Raw genomic sequence first — 19234 nt, 5'->3', positions numbered from 1 at the left:
CATCTAGCAAGCTCGACTTTACTCTTGCTAGGGATAACCGTTTCCCTTCCGGCCCGGCGTTGCCCAAAGTGACAACCAACGTCTCCCAGCTATCCGGGAGGGAACCAAGCAGGAGTAGCGCTAGTACCTCGTCAGCGAGAGGTACTTCCAATGATGTTGCCTGGTGTATCAGCCCTTGGAAGGCATTCATGTGCTCCGCCATGCTGGAGCCATCTTGGTACTGGAGTCTTACTAGTTTCCGGAATACCGAAACTTGGTTAACAACATTTTTGTTCTGAAACATAATGTCGATCTTCTCCCAGAGCTCATGAGCCTTGCTCTCTTCATTGAAGTTGTTGTATAGGCTCATGTCGATGAAGCACCGTATGTACGCCGTTGTCTTCATGTGCATCACCTCCCATATCGTGGCGTCGATTTTGTCTGGTCTCTTGTCCTCGAACTGAACTGGCAACCAAAGATCTTTAACCACTAGCATGTCCCTCATCTTCGACTTCCACACTGAATAGTGGGAGCCAGTGAGCTTGAACATACCTCCCAACGAATCGTCCATTTTCTGTGTCGTTTTGCTCTGATACCACTTTAACGGGAACTACACGCTCCGATGAATGACGCTCGGCCACAACCGAGCCTAAAAACAAACACAGAAAAACAGGTAATGAATGCACGACACAAAGGTGAGAGAAGAGTGCACAAGATGTTTAACGTGGAAAACCCTGAGAGGGAAAAAAAACCACGGAAGTCCACCGACTTCAAACTATCACTATATCACAATGATCACAACAGTGAATTCACGGAGGCAGCAACCTCGTGCTCACGATCTTCGCCACAAGCGGCGGTTACAACAGAGGCAACGACCTCTTCCTCTCTCTCTCTCTCTCTCTGTACACTGTTACGCGCTCTTTAGTCTTGTGCCAACAAGAATGACAACACTACTCAGAAGTTTTCCCTAAGTTATATTTATACTAATATGACTTTTCGGCTATTTACAAATATAGCCACGATGGACTCTCAAAAACATATTTACGAATATGTCTCTTCATCCGGAGAGCGCTCCTCACCGGGTCTGCACCATCCGGCTCTCCGTAGGCGGGTTCTCCTCATCCGGTTCTCACCGGGTCTGCACCATCCGGCTCTCCATAGCTGGGTACTCGTTATCCGGTTTCCCATCCGGAGGGACCTGTCTCCCAACAAACTCCCCCTTCACTTCGGCATGGAGTTTGCTCATCAGCATTGTTCTTCTCCCTTCCCATCCGGAGGGACCTATCTCCCAACACGTGTTACACATCCCGACAATCACAAAGAATCTGGTGTCGGTCGGGTAGATCGTCGACCAGGGGATGCAAGTCCGGTTCACGCATCTCGGGTGCTTCATCGAGGAAGAAGGCTGAGTTATTGCGCAAGGACGTAGAGACGGGAGGATGTTTATCCTCGACTCTAGTGACGGTGGCACCGCAATGTTCGTGAAAGGACAAAAAGTCGAGTCAGATATCGACTTATGGCACAAGCGGATAGGCCACGTCAACTATCAACGGCTTCAGGACCTGAAATCGAAACTGGTGGTGTTCGGATTGCCCAAATTTAGTGGCCGGAAGGCACAAATTTGTGAAGCCTGCTAGCTAGGGAAGCAACAACGACTTCCCTTCCCTAACGAGTGTAAACGGAGCCGGAACAAGCTCGACTTAATACATTCCGGTGTATGGGGGGCAACACAGAACATTAGTCTTGGCGGGAGTCGATATTTCGTCTCCTTCATTGACGACTATACGCAGCACACGTGGATCTACCTCATTGAGAAGAAGAGTGAAGTCTTCGACTATTTCCGGGATCTCAAGAGTTTCGTCGAAAGGGAAACAGGAAGAAAGATCAAGTGCTTGCGGTCGGATGGTGGAAACGATCACTTTTCCGGTCAATTCAATGGGTATCTACAACAGATGGGAATTTGATGCGAATTCAATTGCAGATATATGCCGGAGCAAAACGGCGTGGCCAAAAGGAAAAATCGGTCGGTTGTGGAAGCGGCAATGCTAGAGGAGAAGAGGTTGCCCAAGTTCTATTGGGCCGAGGCCGTACGAACCGCGGTGTACATTCAGAATCAGATAAGAGAAAAAGTGTCAGCACATGAGTTGTATTTCGGAAGGAAGCCGAATCTGTGACACTTGAGAGTTTTTGGTAGCATTGCGTATGTGCATGTGCTGAAGGAGAAACAGAGGAAGTTGGACGCGAAAACTGAGAAGTGTATATTGGTCGGCTATTCGGACGAGCAGAAGGGTTAAGTATTATAACCCTCGCACCAAACAAGCACGCGTGAGCCACGACGTTGTGTTTGAAAAGTCTGCATCTTGGTACTTGCCTCCGATTCCGGACCTCACCTCTAATCCGAGTTCTGACAATGAGGTCAGCAAGGCCGAGATGCCTCCAGATAAACCTGAAATCGGGACCCGTGAAGAGAGTCCGATTTTGTTTCGGTTAAACGGACCAAATGGACAACTGAGTCGGTTCAACCAGTCCGATGAAGAGCCGGCGAGTAGTGGAGAATCGGTCGTGCATTCTCCGCGTAGGGAGCCGAGGAGACGGCTTACGCGTAAGGAAAAAGGGAAGAACAAGGTATCAGATTACGGCACAGATAGAAACGAGTTGGATCAAAGTGAGTTTGACTCCGAGGGAAGTGATGATGGGCCTTCGAGAGCGAAGTCCGCATCGGCTAAGAAAGCCTCAACATCGGCTAATGAGCAATTACGCCGATCTACTTGCCAGAAGAACCCTGTTCTGCGGTTCGGATACAACGAGTACATGGCGCATCACTATGCGTACATGACCCGTGTAGCGGAAGTGCATGAGCCGGAGAGCTACGCAGAAGCAACGAAGGAAGCGAATTGGCGTGCCGCAATGGAGGAAGAGATGCACGCATTGGCGGAGAATGAAACCTGGGACCTGGTTGATGCACCGAAAGGTGCAAAGCCGATTGGATGTAGGTGGGTGGGTGTACAGGGTCAAGTACAACACTGATGGCTCGGTCAACCGATACAAGGACCGGTTAGTAGCGAAAGGCTACGTGCAGAAACACAGCATCGATGACGACCGTTCATGTTTTGCTTGCAGTAGCTGCAGCAAACGGGTGGCACTTACATTAGATGGATGTAAAGAATGCGTTCCTACAAGGTGATCTTGCGGAGCAGGTGTACATGGTACATGCCAATTGAAGAAGTCCCTTTACGGACTAAAGCAAGCCCCGCGTACCTGGAATGCGAAGATCATGCAACGATTGCATCGGATGGGCTTTGCGACGTCAAAATCAGACTCCTCATTGTTCATCCGGAAAGGTTGACTTGGGCCGGTTAACATTTTACTTTATGTTGATGACTTGGTCATCACCGGCGCCGACCTAGTTGAGATTGATCACGTGAAGCTCTAGCTTGCGACATCATTCGACATGAAGGATCTGGGGGACCTTCATTACTTCCTCGGGATCGAAGTGATCCATACCCCCGAAGGCATATTGATCAGCCAATGTCATTATGCGTTGAATATGCTCTTCAAATTCGGGATGGCCGAATGTAAGTCCATCTCGACTCCTCTGGATAGAATTGTCAAGCTTCACCCCGATTTCGGGAAGGTATGCGACCCGACGAGGTTCTGACAGATAGTCGGATGCCTTATACACTTGACCATCACCCGACTAGATCTCAGCTACCCGATCGGGGTGATTAGTCAATTCATGGCGCGATTGACCGAGGAGCACCTTCTGTGCGCACAACACGTACTATGGTACCTCAGTGGCACTAAGGACCGGGGGCTACTACATCGGACCGATACTGCCACGCAGTTGGTCGGTTACACCTATGTTGATTGGATCGAAAACGCCGACGATCGCCGATCCACGTCCGGTTTCGTGTTCTCTCTTGGGAGTGCCGTGATCGCGTGGAGTAGCAAGAAGCAGCCGACAGTTGCGCTATCGAGCACTGAAGCCGAGTATAGAGGAGCGGTTGCCGCGACATGCGAACCACGATGGTTGAAGCAGCTACTTAAGGATCTGGATCACTTCGTCTTGTTGTAGATTACTGTGGCTTGAATAAGGTGACAATCAGAAATAGGTATGCACTTCCCCTTATCTCAAGTCTTTTAGAACGGATCAATGGTGCCAAGTTCTTCACGAAGATCGACTTACGGCTAGCCTATAACCTCGTATGGATCCAACCAGGAGATGAATGGAAGACCGTGTTTCGCACCAGATATGTGTTAGGAAACAAGTCCCTCCAGATGGGAAGTGAGAAGAACAGTGTCGATGAGGAGTACTCGGTGAGAACCGGACGAGGAGTACCCAGCTACGGAAGACCCGGTGAGAGCCGGATGAGGAGTACCCGGCTAGAGCCAGATGTTGAAGGCCCGGTGAGAAATGCTCACTGGATGAAGGGACATATTCGTAAATATGTTTCCTGAGAGGCCATCGGGGCTATATTTGTAAATAGCTGAAAATTCATATTAGTATAAATATGACTTAGGGCCAACTTAGTGGAAGGTGTTGTTGTTGTCATTCTTGTTGGTGCAAGAAGAGAGAGTGTGTAACAGTGTACAGAGAGAGAGAGAGAGAAAGAGGTCGTTGCCTCTATTGTAACCGCCGCCTGTGGCGAAGATCGTGAGCACGAGGTCGTTGCCTCCGTGAGCTCACTGTTGTAATCATTGTAACATAGTGATAGTTTGCAGCCTGTGGGCTGCCGTGGTTTTTCCCTAGTTTGGGTTTTCCATGTAAACATCCTGTGTACTCTTCTCTCACTGTGTCGTGCATTCAATTCCCGTTTTTTCTGTGTATGATTCTAAGCTCGGTTGTGGCTGAGTGTTGCGCATAGGGAGCAAGTAGTTCCTGTCAAAGTGGTATCAGAGCAAAACGACACAGAAAATGGACAAATCGTTGGGCGGCATGTTCAAGCTCACCGGCTCCAACTATTCGGTGTGGAAGTCGAAGATGAGGGGCATGCTCGTGGTTAAAGATCTTTGGTTGCCGGTCCAGTTCGGGGACAAGAGACCGGACAAAATCGACGCCACGATATGGGAGGTGATGCACATGAAGACAACGGCGTACATACGGTGCTTCATCAACATGAGCCTATACAATAACTTCAATGAAGAGAGCAAGGCTCATGAGCTCTGGGAGAAGATCGGCATTATGTTTCAAAACAAAAATGTTGTTAATCAGGTTTCGGTATTCCGGAAACTAGTAAGACTCTGGTACCAAGATGGCTCCAGCATGGCGGAGCACATGAATACCTTCTAGGGGCTAATACACGGGACTAAACCAAAATACGGATGCTAAAGAAGGCTCTCAACCGAACCTTCGCAATGAAAGACTTGGGTCCAGCAAAACAGATGTTGGGGATGCATATCATCCAGAACCGGCCAACGAAGCAGTTGTGGCTGTCACAGGAGAAGTACGTGACAAAGGTGCTTCAGCGGTTCAACATGTCAGATGCGAAACCGGTCAAATCGACACTTCCGGCAAACTGCAGGTTATCCGGTAAGCAAAGCCCGAAGACGAAAGCAGAGAAGGCTGATATGATGAAGGTTCCATATGCCTCTGCAGTCGGGAGCTTAATGTACGCAATGGTGTGTACCCGACCGGATATAGGATACGCAGTCGGAGTGGTGAGCCGGTTTATGAGCAATCCCGACAAGGAGCACTAGAACACGGTCAAATGGATAGTCCGGTACTTGAAGGGCACTTCGAATATGTGTCTCCGATTCGGCTCCGGTAAACCTCAATTTGAAGGTTTTACCGATTCGGACATGTCGGCTGATGTGGATACCAGCCGGTCTACATCCGGGTATGTAATGACATATGCAGGGGGAGCTGTTTCGTGGTAGTCGAGGCTATAGAAGACGGTTGCGTTGTCAACCACGGAGGCGGAGTACATGGCGGCTGTGGAAGCCAGCAAGGAAATATTATGGATGAAGGACTTCATCAGAGAGCTCAGTATCCGGCAAGATGAATACCGGCTCTATTGCGACAATCAAAGTGCCATCCACCTTGCTAAGAATGCGGCCTACCATTCAAGGATGAAGCACATCCAGCGTAGGTATCACTAGATTCGGGAAAGAGTGGAGAACCAGGAGTTCGCGCTGACGAAGATCCGCACGGCCGAGAACGGGTCAGATATGCTAACCAAAGTGCTGATACCCGACAAGTTGGAAGCATGCCGGAAGCGGATCGGACTGGTAAGACATCCCATGCCGGAGTGAAGGGGGAGTTTGTTAGGAAACAAGTCCCTCCGGATGGGAGTGAGAAGAACAGTGTCGATGAGGAGTACCCGGTGAGAACCGGACGAGGAATACCTAGCTACAGAAGACCCAGTGAAAGCCAGATGAGTACCCGGCTAGAGCCGGATGCTGAAGGCCCGATGAGAAATGCTCACCGGATGGAGGGACATATTCGTAAATATGTTTCCTGAGAGGCCATCGGGGCTATATTTGTAAATAGCCGAAAATTCATATTAGTATAAATATGACTTAGGGCCAACTTAGTGGAAGGTGTTGTTGTTGTCATTCTTGTTGGTGCAAGAAGAGAGAGCGCGTAACAGTGTACAGAGAGAGAGAGAAAGAGAGAAAGAGGTCGTTGCCTCTATTGTAACCGCCGCCTGTGGCGAAGATCGTGAGCACGAGGTCGTTGCCTCCGTGAGCTCACTATTGTAATCATTGTAACATAGTGATAGTTTGCAGCCTGTGGGCTGTCGTGGTTTTTCCCTAGTTTGGGTTTTCCACGTAAACATCCTGTGTACTCTTCTCTCACTATGTCGTGCATTCAATTCTCGTTTTTTCTGTGTATGATTCTAAGCTCGGTTGTGGCTGAGTGTTGCGCATAGGGAGCGAGCAGTTCCTGTCAATATGGGCACTTCGTTGTTCGGTCTCACTAATGCGCCAGCAGTCTTCCAGCACATGGCAAATGATATATTCTAAGATCTCTTTGATGTTTGTTTGATCATCTATTTGGATGATCTACTGGTTTATTCAAAGACCTAAGAAGAGCATGATTCTCATGTACTATTAGTACTAAAACGACTTCGAGAACATGGTCTTTATGCAAAGCTGGAAAAATGTAGTTTTTGGTGCAATCAAGTGGAATTTCTAGGCTATGTCATTTCCTCAGAAGGCATCGCCATGGACCAAGCTAAGGTCAAAACTATGGTAGAGTGGCAGACTCCGCGTTCGGTGCGAGATGTGCAATGCTTTTTAGGCTTTGCCAATTTTTAATGGAAGTTCATATAGGATTACTCAAAACTCATTCTGCCTCTCACACATCTTACCAAGAAGGGACAATCTTTCGTTTGGTCTGAAGAAGAGGACATGGCTTTCGAGAGTCTTAAAAAGGCATTTACATCGGCTCCAATTCTAGCTCATGTTGATCCGGAAAAACCATTCATTATCGAAGCAGACGCATCGGATTTCGCATTGGGGAGCATTCTGTCACAACGAGGTAATGGCGAGAAGCTACATCCTGTGGCTTTTCACTCACGCAAGTTTGACGCCGCCGAAATCAACTACGAAATTCATGATAAGGATCTATTGGCAATATTGGACCTTTTTACGCAATGGAGGCATTTTCTAGACGGATCCTCTCATCAAGTCACTATATTCAGTGACCACAAAAACCTTGCCTACTTTCAGGATGCTCGTGTGTTAAATCGACGTCAAGCTCGGTGAGCCCACTTCCTCACACGTTTCGACTTCAAAATTACATATCGTCCATGGAAGCACCAAGGGAAGGCAGATGCATTATCACGTCGTTCGTACCTAGCACCGCGTTCCAGCGAGCCAGCTTTTGATAACCAAAAGCAAGTAATCTTGGGACCGACATGACTGCAAGTAACACAAGTCTTTGGCATGCCAATGGATTCCCACGTTATCGATACTATACGTGAGGACGTGAAGACCGATGCTTTCGCCCAAGCCATTCTAGCACAAATTGATCCCTCTCGAGCATCTTGTTCATGGTCGCAATCGGCAATTCAAATACCATGATGGATTACTATTCTTTAATGAACTCTTGTATGTTCCTAATGGTTCTTGCCGCCTTCAAGCAATCCAAAACTATCATGACACATATACATCTGGGCATTTTGGTAGTACTAAAACATTAGATTTAGTACAACGATCATTTTGGTGGCCCCGTATGCGACAATTTGTCGAAGATTTTGTTCGGACTTGTGATACATGTTGCAGGGCGAAAATACCAAGGCATCATCCATATGGTTTATTAGAACCATTACCCATTCCAAGCAAGTCGTGGCAATCCATTGCTCTAGACTTCATCACAGATCTTCCAGTCTCTAAGGGGTTCAATGCGATTCTAACAATTGTAGATCGATATACGAAGATGGCTCATTTCTTGCCATGTACTAAGGAAATATCCAGTGAAGAAACCGCTGAAATTGTCATGCGTGAAGTATGTCGACATCATGGCCTTCCCGATAATATCATCAGCGACCGTGGACCCCAGTTCGTATCGAAATTCTAGAAGCACCTTTTTAAAATGCTCAAGGTCACGTGTAACCTCTCCTCCGGCTACCACCCACAAACGGATGGCCAAGCAGAACGAACAAATCAAACACTCGAGCAGTATCTTCGGTGCTTTCTAAGCTATCATCAGGATGACTAGGTAGATATTCTCCACTTCGCCGAATTTGCCTACAATAACTCTGTCCACGCATCGACTAAAGTTACGCCATTTTATGCTTATACGGGTTCTCACCCCCGGTGGTGTGTATTTGAAACCCCAGCGTTGTCCACAAATCCTTGCGCAGAGGATCGTTTAGAGCAGTTACGCAAGATACAAGCCGATTTATCTACTCATCTCCAACAAGCTCAACAAACACACAAGGTTTATGCGGATCGTCATCGACTTCCATCCAGTTTTAACATTGGAGATCGGGTATGGCTACTACGACGACACATCAAGACTACTCGCCCATGCGAGAAGTTGGATTATCGGCGATTAGGTCCTTTCCGTATTATACAAAAGATTAATGATGTCGCTTTACGTCTCGATCTACCTCCGCAACTTCGGATACATCCGGTGTTTCATAGTTATCTCCTCGAACCCTATCAAGAGAACACCATCCCAAGACGTATTACATAGCCTCCACCCCCGTTCGAGCTTGAAGATGGACCTGAGTATGAGGTTGCCGCCATCCTTGATTCCAAGATTCTTCGCAACAACCTCTACTATCTAGTCGATTGGCTAGGATATAGTCCCAGCGAGCATACTTTGGAACCGATAGAGAATGTGACCAATGCTCATGCTCTTCTTGAAGACTTCCATCATCAATATCCAGACAAACCGGGTCCTCAATCCAAAACGACTCGTGACACTCGTCGTTTTAAAGGGGGGATAGTGTCATGATATGGCAAGACTCGAACCCATGACCTTATGCTACATGGGTCAAGCTCTTGACCATTAAACCATACATTGTAATACGTAGAATATTATTTTCATCTATGTTTTATTATAGAAAATTGATGTATATTCCAGATTTCTCTGGAACATTCTAGAAACTTCAGGAGTATTCCTCAAAACACTATAAAAGGAGGCACAAGGCATTATTTCAAACCAAATCGGTTCAACGCCAGTCTTAAGCCTCCTAGCTACTACTGTACATTCTCTTCACATAATATATATCTTTTCTTATCATCACTCACTCTCTCTCTCTCTCTCTCTCTCTCTCTCTCTCTCTCTCTCTCTCTCTCGATCTCTCTCTCTCTCTCTCGATCTCTCTCTCCCTCCCTCTCACTCACTCTTTCCTTCTCTCAAGAGTTCTTCACCTCTCTTAGTACTAATACTTCTTTTAGTACTAATTGCTTCTCTATCTTAGTATTGTTCCTGACACTTGGACGCTAGCCCTCCAAGGCAAACCTACGCCATTTCATCTTCCTTGATGTTCACGTTGACAGAGGTGAGAGAATCGCAAATTTCCTTGATTCGGGCCGTGTAATCGGCCACAAACAGATCTTTCTATCAGACATTGCTAAGCGCCTGTGTGAGAGGAAGTTTCCTGGCCGTTGTGCTGGCGGCGAAAATCCTCTTGAGATTCGCCCACGCATCCTTTGGCATCTTGGCATCTAGAATGTAGCTCAAGAGCTGGTCACTCACACAGGATGCAAGGCAATATAGGACTCTACTCGCCGCCTATTCCCAGGTCGGGAAGTCTCTATGTGTCGATTCGGGTGCTGTGTCGCTAGCTCCATCGACATAACTCCAATAGCCATGCCAAGCAGGTACTGGTGCATCTTGTATGACCAAGATGCATAGTTGCTTCTGTTCAGCTTCTTTGTAGGAAGCGAGGTACCCATCTCTCTATCCATTCTTATATCTCTTCAATTCTTCACGGTGATGTTGTTTGTTTGTTGGCCGTAGAGGATTTCAACCCTCACGCTCTGATACCATGTAAAAGAATAGCGTGTGTGGAAGCGCAACAAACACAACCATGTAACATAGATGACAAAGAGAAGGTTTAATGGAAAGCTTTGAACACGACACAACGTATGCAGGAGAGACAGAGAATGAGAGAGAGAGTGAGCAGAACACACAAAACTTAGATTCAAAAATAACTCTCAGTCACTCTATACAAGATGCGCTCAATCGAGGCTTTTTATACAAGTCCTTATGGACAGATAGAAGTACTGTAAGAGTACTGACACATACTTAAATGCTCATTAATGAGCCTCCTACACTAACTCCCAAAATTATTCCTTACGAGGAATAACCCTCTAATGGCCTCTCGGCTTACGCACCGTTACGGCCTTTGTGCGTACGGTTTTACACACCCAGTCTACGCACTAGGTTACGCACCCGTTTACGCACCCAATGTTGAGCTTGTATCTCAACAATATAGTAGGAGAACAAGGAAGTCTCCTCCGTCAAACTTCTTCACAAACACTTAATGGTCGGCCTGCATTTTATAGTAGCCTTGATCGGCCATGAAGGATTCAAACTTTCGGTACCATTGCCGGGGAGCCTGTTTGAGTCCGTAAAGGCTTTTCCTCAATCAATATACCAGGTTCTCCTTGCCCTTTTCGATGAATCCTTTCGGTTGCTGCATATATATCTCCTCTTCGAGATCACCATGCAAGAACGTCATCTTGATATCCAACTGCTCGACTTCAGGGTCCATACTTGCCGTTATGCTCAACATTATCTGGATGGATGTCATCTTCACTACCGGGGCAAATATTTCTTCGAAATCCACTCCTTTCTTCTGTTGGAAGCCCTTCACCATAATGCATGCCTTATATCTTGGTGGATTTCCACCATCTCCTAGTTTTAGTTTATACACCCACTTCTTTTGGAGTGCCCTCTTTCCTTTCGGCAACTCCGTCCGCTCATACGTGTGGTTCTCATGTAGGGAATCCATCTTATCCTGCATTGCACTTAGCCACTCTCTATTGTGGGTGACCCTATTCACTTCCTCGAAGCTTTTCGGCTCCCCCTCATCGGTTAGTAACATGTACTCTTTATTTGGAAATTTGTTTTCCTCAGTTGGCTCGCAAGGTCCTTCATCTTCTCCTTCGGTTGGTTCATCGTTCGATTCGGAGTCGACTACTTCTTCCTCTTTGGATATGACTGAATGTTTTCTAGTCAATCCGGCTCTAGATCCGACCCCATGTTCATATCCCTGTTTGGATTTCGCTCCCGACTAGCCTTCGACCGATCTAACTCCCTGTCTGTATCTGGTAGGCTTGTTCTTTAATCGCTATTCGACTTCCAACTGGCCAGGAGAGAGCACTCGTCTTCTCCTTCTCCTAGTCGGCAATAATCTTCTCCTCCATGAAGACTATGTCCCAGCTTTGGATGACCTTCTTCTCGGCTATGTCCTATAGCCGGTAGTCAAACTCGTAATCACGGTATCCTAGAAATATGCATGGCCGAATGTTAGAGCTTAGCTACTAATGTAAGCATATGATAAGGATAAAAGATAAATAAATAAGAAAGGAGAGAGAGAAAGAAAGGTGCCAATCCACCCGACCACCCTCGAACGAAGGGATCGAGACAGACTCGAGCTTCGATCGGCGTCCCATACCACTGTCGTGGCGTCAAGTCGTACCTGGTGCTAGCGTGCTCGCTACAAGAGTTGACCAACCACAATGTCAGAGTCTCAACGTAGTCGATCATGTGTCAAATGAGGGTAGCTAGGCCTCATATTTAAAGCCAGACCTAAGTCCCCCGTACATGTTTACACTCAACCTTGCGCCAATCGACCCACCAAACGAACCTTGTAAAAGGTACGTATATAACGAGTACATGGTGCAGCACTATGCGTACTTGACGAAGGTGGCGGAAGTGCATGAGTGGGAGAGCTACGCAGAAGCGGCCAAAGACACACAATGGTGTGCCACTATAGAGGAAGAAATGTGGGCACCTTATGCCAATGACACATGGGACCTGGTTGACCCTCCCTGACATTGCAAACCGATCGGTTGCAAGTGGGTGTACAAGGTGAAGTATAATGTTGACGGTTCAGTCAACCGGTACAAGGCCCGATTAGTGGCAAAGGGATATGCGCAGACCCACAGAATTGACTACGATGAGACCTTCGCCCCGGTAGCTAAAATGACAATGGTTTGTGTGGTGCTGGCAGTTGCCACGGCAAGGGGGTGGCATCTTCACCAAATGGACATGAAGAATGTGTTTCTTCAATGTGACCTTGAAGAACAGGTCTACATGATCCAACCCCCCCAGTTTTCAGTCGGAGATGAACAAGTCGATTGTGTGCTGACTCAAAAAGTCCCTTTACGGCTTGAAGCAAGCCCCCTGTGCTTGGAATTTGAAGATCATGCACTGGTTCCGTAAGATGGGGTTTGCGGCTTCGAAGTCGGACTCTTCCCTGTTCATCCGGAAAGGTCTGGAAGGTCTGGTATGTATCTTGTTATATGTAGATGATCTAGTCATCACCAGACCCGGCCTTGTTGAAATTAATTGAGTGAAGACCCAGTTGTTAGATGCATTCAAAATGAAGGACCTGGGGGGAGCTTCATTACTTCCTCGGGATCGAAGTGATCCATACCCCGGACGATATATTGTTATCTCAGCGACATTATGTGCTGAATATGTTGTACAAGTTCAGCATGACGAATTTCCGACCAGTCTCCACACCCCTTGACCAAAACTTGAAGCTTCGTCCCGACTCCGGATCGGCCTGCGATGCGAAATGGTTCCGACAAATTATCCGAAGCCTTATTTATTTGACGATGACGCAACCCGACATTAGCTATCCGGTCAGAGCGATAAGTCAGTTCATGCAGAGGCCGACTATGGAGCACCTTCAATGCGTGCACTGAATACTGTGGTATGTTAGCGACACTAAGGACCGGGGATTGTTATACCGATGTGGTATAACCAAGAAGCTAGTCAGATATACAAATGCCGACTGGGCCGGAGACATGTCGGATTGACGGTCCACTTACGGATTCATGTTCTCTCTAGGTAGCACGGTTGTTGCCTGGAGCAGCAAAAACCAGCCGACTGTGGCTCTTTCGAGCATTGAGGCTGAGTATCGGGGCACTACCGTTGCCACCTGTGAAGCCATCTAGCTTCAGTGGCTACTGCAAGATGTCCGGATCGAAGTCCCGACTCTAATCCCGATCTACTGCGACAACATGAGCAACATGCAAGTAGCCAAGAACCCTGTGTTCCATGCTCAGACGAAGCACATCGAAGTGCATTATCACTTTGTGCACGAGCGGGTCCTCAGCGGTGAAGTAGAACTCTAGTATGTCCAGACGAATCGGCAAGTTGCCAACATCTTCACCAAACCTCTTGGCCTAGAAAAGTTGCAGCATTTTTCTGAGATGCTTGGTATTCAGCATCTCCACATGCCGCACTTTAAGGGGGGAGAGGAGGAAACCGAGAAAACAGGTAATGGTGAACAAGGAGCTGAAGAGAAGGAAACCGAAATAGGGGGAGACAAGAAGTAAAAGGAAGTTGAGTCGACTAAAGAAGTTGGCACATCCAATAAAGTCGGAACAAGCAGCGACAACAGCAGAGTCAAGAAGGATTGAGCTGACTGAAAGAAGAACGTCAAGACCCAGACATGGTCTGATCTAGTAAAGGGCCTGAAGATAGAGGACAAATTGGAGACAACCAATTCAAACAAGAGCTAGAATGAATCAGATGCAGCCGATTCTAAAGAGGAGTTCGATTCAGAGGAGCCAAATCAACCGAAGGCCAAACAAACAAGAAGGAACGGGAGCCGACACTGACACAGAGGAACCGATGGGTCGAGACGCGCCGGAGTCGCAACAGCAAAGGAGCTAAGATGGGCCTTCTGAGTAGAAGGTCAAGGAACACGGAACCGGACGGGTCGAGGAATGAAAGACTGGACCGGACGAGGAGCGCGAGCTAAGCATGAGGACGCCAGGAAGAGCCGGAGGAGAGGACTGGCTACCGTAGATACTGACACCGCGAGCCAACCTCAAGTTGAGCTTGAGGTGAAGTGTTGAGCGGACAAGCTCAACCAGATTCGGATCAGCTGAATAAGCCAGAGCCGGATCGGTATCAAGGAAGGACAACCGGATCAGTGTCTGGATGGTATTCGAAACTAGGAGCCGGATCGGATTGTAACGGTAGGCCATTAGAGGCCTACGAATCTAGCCTAGTACATAGGCATATTTTTGGGAGTCAGTGTTAGTCGCTCATATGAGCATTGAAGTACTCAATGGGCACATTGTATGTATAGAGTGTTATTATTTTGAATTGATTTTATGCGTTCTGCTCGCACTATCGGTCTCTCTTGTTTATTCTCTGTTCTTAAGCTTCCATTAAACCTTCATTCTCTATTTTCTGTCACTATCCGTATAAACCGGTTTGTCAAAGCTTCCGCATATTAACTTTGACAAGAACTTATTAGTTATTAGCTATCCGTATAAACCGGTTTGTCAAAGCTTCTGCATATTAACTTTGACAGGAACTTATTAGTTATTAGAGTAGCTAATTAGCTAATGTCAATAGCTAATTAGCTACTCTTAATAGCTAATTAGCTACTGGCAATAGCTAGTTAGCTATGTTAAGAGCTAATCAGCTACCACACTATATCTAACTAGCTACATCAAGGCACATTTTTTATACTCACTGGACTCCCTTTTTATTACAAAGGTTGATTTATTTACTAGGTTTAAGAGAATGCATCCAAATATCAAAGTTTAACTACGAACATTCGAGTCTCTTAAGCCACACTTTGTGAGATGCTTAAAGGATTGATACACATGTTGTTGCATTTACCATGTACAAATGGGTTTTTTCAAGGACTCTGTTAATCTACTACGTCACCATAGCTCCTCCCTAGGGGATGTAGTCTGCACTTGTCACTGTCCAATTTGTCAATCTAGCTTGCAAGAGCACTGTAATCATCAGACCATGTTATCTCTTCCACGAGTGGTCTTTTAGATTCAGTATTGTGTCCAAGAGAATCTGAGGTTATCTTCCACGGTCATAAATGTGCCATGGGTTTATGTCAAGATTGTGGCCCTAGTAGATTTAGGTGGTGTCCAAAAGAGTTTAATAGTGAAATATTAATATCTGTCAAGTTATTTAAGTCTGTGGACACCAATTTCGAAGTCGCTTAAACCAAGGGACTTGGCGTCTCTATTTGTAGTATCTCTAGGAAAGTTCATTAAACACAACTTCATTTATTCATGGCAAGCCCATCAATTTAAGACTTGCATATCTGATTTTCCAAATGTAGTATAGTCTCAGTAGGAGATTTCGAAGAGAATTATACTTTCAAGCAGTAGAATGAAATTCAATCCATGCATTGGTGTTCAATGCAAGTAACCATTTTTGTGCACATAACATATTTTCGAGTTTCAGGTGATGTTAAAAAAGTAATTCATTTTTTTATTTCTGATGATAAGAAGCATGATACCTTGTTTGTCCAACACTGTTTTAAGTTACATTGGCAATGGTTATTATGTCAACGTTTGGAGCTTACTCAACATTAGGTATGGTCTAACGGAGCTACGTCACAATTCAAGACTAGACGTCCATTTTATTTTGTTGGGAGGTATTCTTCTGTAATAGGTTTGGAGATGAGATGGAATTTTTTGGGGTCTGGCCATGGTAAAGGTGAACATAATGGAGCAAGTGCAGTTATAAAGCGGGCACTTACCCATGAACAGCTAAAGGCAAATGATGTGCATATGAATTGTGCAACACATGTAGTCGAATTTTTAAGAGTATATTTCTATAATAAATATAAAAATATTCGTTTTTTAAAATTAATTAATTAAAAAAAAGGTTCATAAGCTCTCCCATTTTTCATTTGTCACTATAAAGGAGAGTTAATACTAATCATATTTTTATAATTTATTAATGAATGATTATTAATTTTTTTAATGAATTAAATTTATTTATTTTTAAAAATTTAATTAATTAATTTTTTGTATATTTATTTTGCAAAACAAATGGTTTTATAATATTCTTAGGGCCATTTCGTATTCTCGAATATTGAGAATATCACAAATATCGTGCATGTGTCAATCTATGTGCACGATTATATGAGAAGTAAGATGCCAACTAAAAACTGAGAATGGATTCTCAAAATACCTTTTAAGCAACACGGGGTTTAAGCAAGGATGTCCTCTATCACCTATATACTTTTGTTTATGTGTTGATAAATCAGAAGAAGTGGTGAATAATGTTGCAAGAGAAGAGTGAGTAGATGCACCAAAAAGTATGCAACAAGTTACCTTATTGCGTCTATATGGGGACAATGTGGTTATCTTTTCATATGATTTTGATGGTATGGAATGTTTACATGGAGCATTAGAAACATTTTTCTAGTAGTAAATTAATTGTAAATGTAAATAAAACAAAAATAATGGTAATGCAAACCACCCATCCAACCTCATCACACCCTATGCTTACATAAAGGGAGAACATGTACGATTTCTATAGAGCTTTAAGTATCTTGATATTGATGTACACTCCACAAATAAATGGAGTAAATGCCTTGAGTTTAGGCTTGACGCTACTTGGAAAAGTTATATATGTTGAAAATTAAATACAACCAAAGTGATACTCATGGATGGGAAGTGAAACTAATGTTATTTAATGTAATAGTAACTCAAGTTTTGCTTTATGGAGGCATTATCCCATTTAATGTTTGGAACATAGTATGAACCATGTGTACCATTCGTGCATTCGTGTTCGAGAATGATTCAATCATTTGAGAAGGGTAAACACCCTCGAAAAATGTTAAATACCATACTTTTGGATAAATTATTTACTATAAGGTAAATATTTTTTCAAGGTAAATTTATTTTTTTAAATTGCAAAAAAAACATTACCTTCTTAATAACAGAAATTACAAAAATTACAACGAAATTACAACGAAATTACAAAAATTACAACAAAATTACAAAAATTAGTGAAAAATTACAGAAAATAATGGCCGGGAGAAGATGTGGGTACTGACTCACTATTGACTAATGTACACGATGCAAGCAGCAGATCGTTCAAGCAGCAAATCATTCAAGGAAAAAGGGGAAAAAGGGGAGGAGAGTAGAGCGTAGCGTTGATGTGTAGAGGAAAAGGGGGGAAAAGAGGTAAAACCCCAAAAAACAAGGTAAAAAATGGGAAAAAAGGAAAACAAAAACATGCGAATATTTGAATATCATTCGTGTTCGTTTTCCAACGTAGAAAAACGAATGATATAGTAGATGAACACGAATTTTACGTACTATGGTTTGGAATGAGATAAAAAGATTCAAAAGGTGTTTTTAATGCAATAATTGGGAATTAAAGTGAACACCTTCTAATAGGTTATGCTCTCGAAAACAAGAGTATGACTTATACAAATATTGACGCTACAAAGAGTACATAGTTTTATTCATAGTTCCTAATATTCGCATACATGACACGTCCAATTTGGTGGACGTATGCGAACGTTTGCATACGTTTGTTTGGATTATTTTTTTCCTTTTGGTTTTTTTAGTTTTTTTTCTTGATATTCATAATTCGTTGCGAACAGAAGTGACGTCTAACACACACACACCCTCTCTCTCTCTCACACGAGAACTGACAGATCTTCTCTCTCTACAGAATCCAATACACACTCAAGGACTATCAGAGCTTCTCTCTCCCTCACACAAACAAAACCCTTAGTTCCTCTCTCTCTCTCTCTCTCTCTCTCTCTCTCTCTCTCTCACACACACACACACAATGTAGTATGTACACCGTATGTATATATGATTATATCTATGTACCGCGTATGGATTTCAATCATACTCAGAGCCTTTTCACATATGAGTATGATACGAATATTCGCATGTGAGTATGGCACGAATGAGACGTACGGCTAGAACTATGGTTTTATTACATAAGTTAAGAATATGTCCAACCATAGACTATCACATCTTGCTTGGAATAATGGATACAAACTACAAATGAATTACAATAACAAAATTCTTTCACCTAGTTGGGTAGTTGACATCAAAGAATGGTTTGAAAGATGGGGTGTGTAAGATCTCTTAGAAGTTTTGAGTAATGCTATGAAATATTTAGCTATTGAAGAAATCTTAATGGAACCACTAAGGAAGAAATATGACGATGTTTAAAAGGAGAAAATTAGAATATTGCATTTAAAACATTAACCCTTAATTTTGGGTTTGATATACAACAAGGCCTCTTGATCATATTCAACCTTACCTCATTACTAACATGAGTATTAACTCACGTAAAGCCCTAACATTCCTTCGCACTCATTCAAATAAGCTAGGTATTGAAGTGGCATTACAACATCATAAAGGCAATAACATATGTGAGGAAGGGATAGTAGAGGATGAGCATCACTTGCTTTTTACATGCTCTAAATATAATGCAATTCATGAAAGCTTCAATGACATTAATAGGGAGTGATGACATGAGTTTCACATCAAGACGGAAGTCTAAATATCCCTTCTTAGAAAGGAGACACATCAAGAAAACTTAGACGGAAGTACTCGAGGAGATTGCAATCTGGCTTTGAGCAGCTAATCATCACACAGAAAGACAGCCCAAGAAATTTTGATTTTATAATTTGGTTCTTGGATTCAATTCACATTTATAATAATCCGCTCCATATGATTTACCAATGCAATGCTACTAATAAAACTATTTTATTGATCGTGTTTGGCCTTGAAAGAATGGCTTAGTTCCTCGAAATGCGACTAAGAGCTAGACTAATTAAAGAGTAATGCCATCCCACACTTCTACTCA

General features: G+C 44.3%; 1 pseudogene; it reads left to right on the top strand.

Moving 5' to 3' along the window:
- LOC147850849 (uncharacterized) overlaps positions 1-16321 on the top strand; it is a 34394-nt pseudogene extending 18073 nt beyond the window's left edge.
- The last annotated feature ends 2913 nt before the right edge of the window (positions 16322-19234 follow it).

This window comes from Azolla caroliniana, unplaced genomic scaffold, assembly GCF_043228905.1.
Source record: "Azolla caroliniana isolate FFs.n. ecotype wild unplaced genomic scaffold, voAzoCaro1.0.p SCAF_20, whole genome shotgun sequence".
Classification (NCBI taxonomy): Eukaryota; Viridiplantae; Streptophyta; class Polypodiopsida; order Salviniales; family Salviniaceae; genus Azolla; species Azolla caroliniana.
Note: the sequence above shows the minus strand (reverse complement) of the source record. Positions and strands in the feature narration are given on the sequence as shown.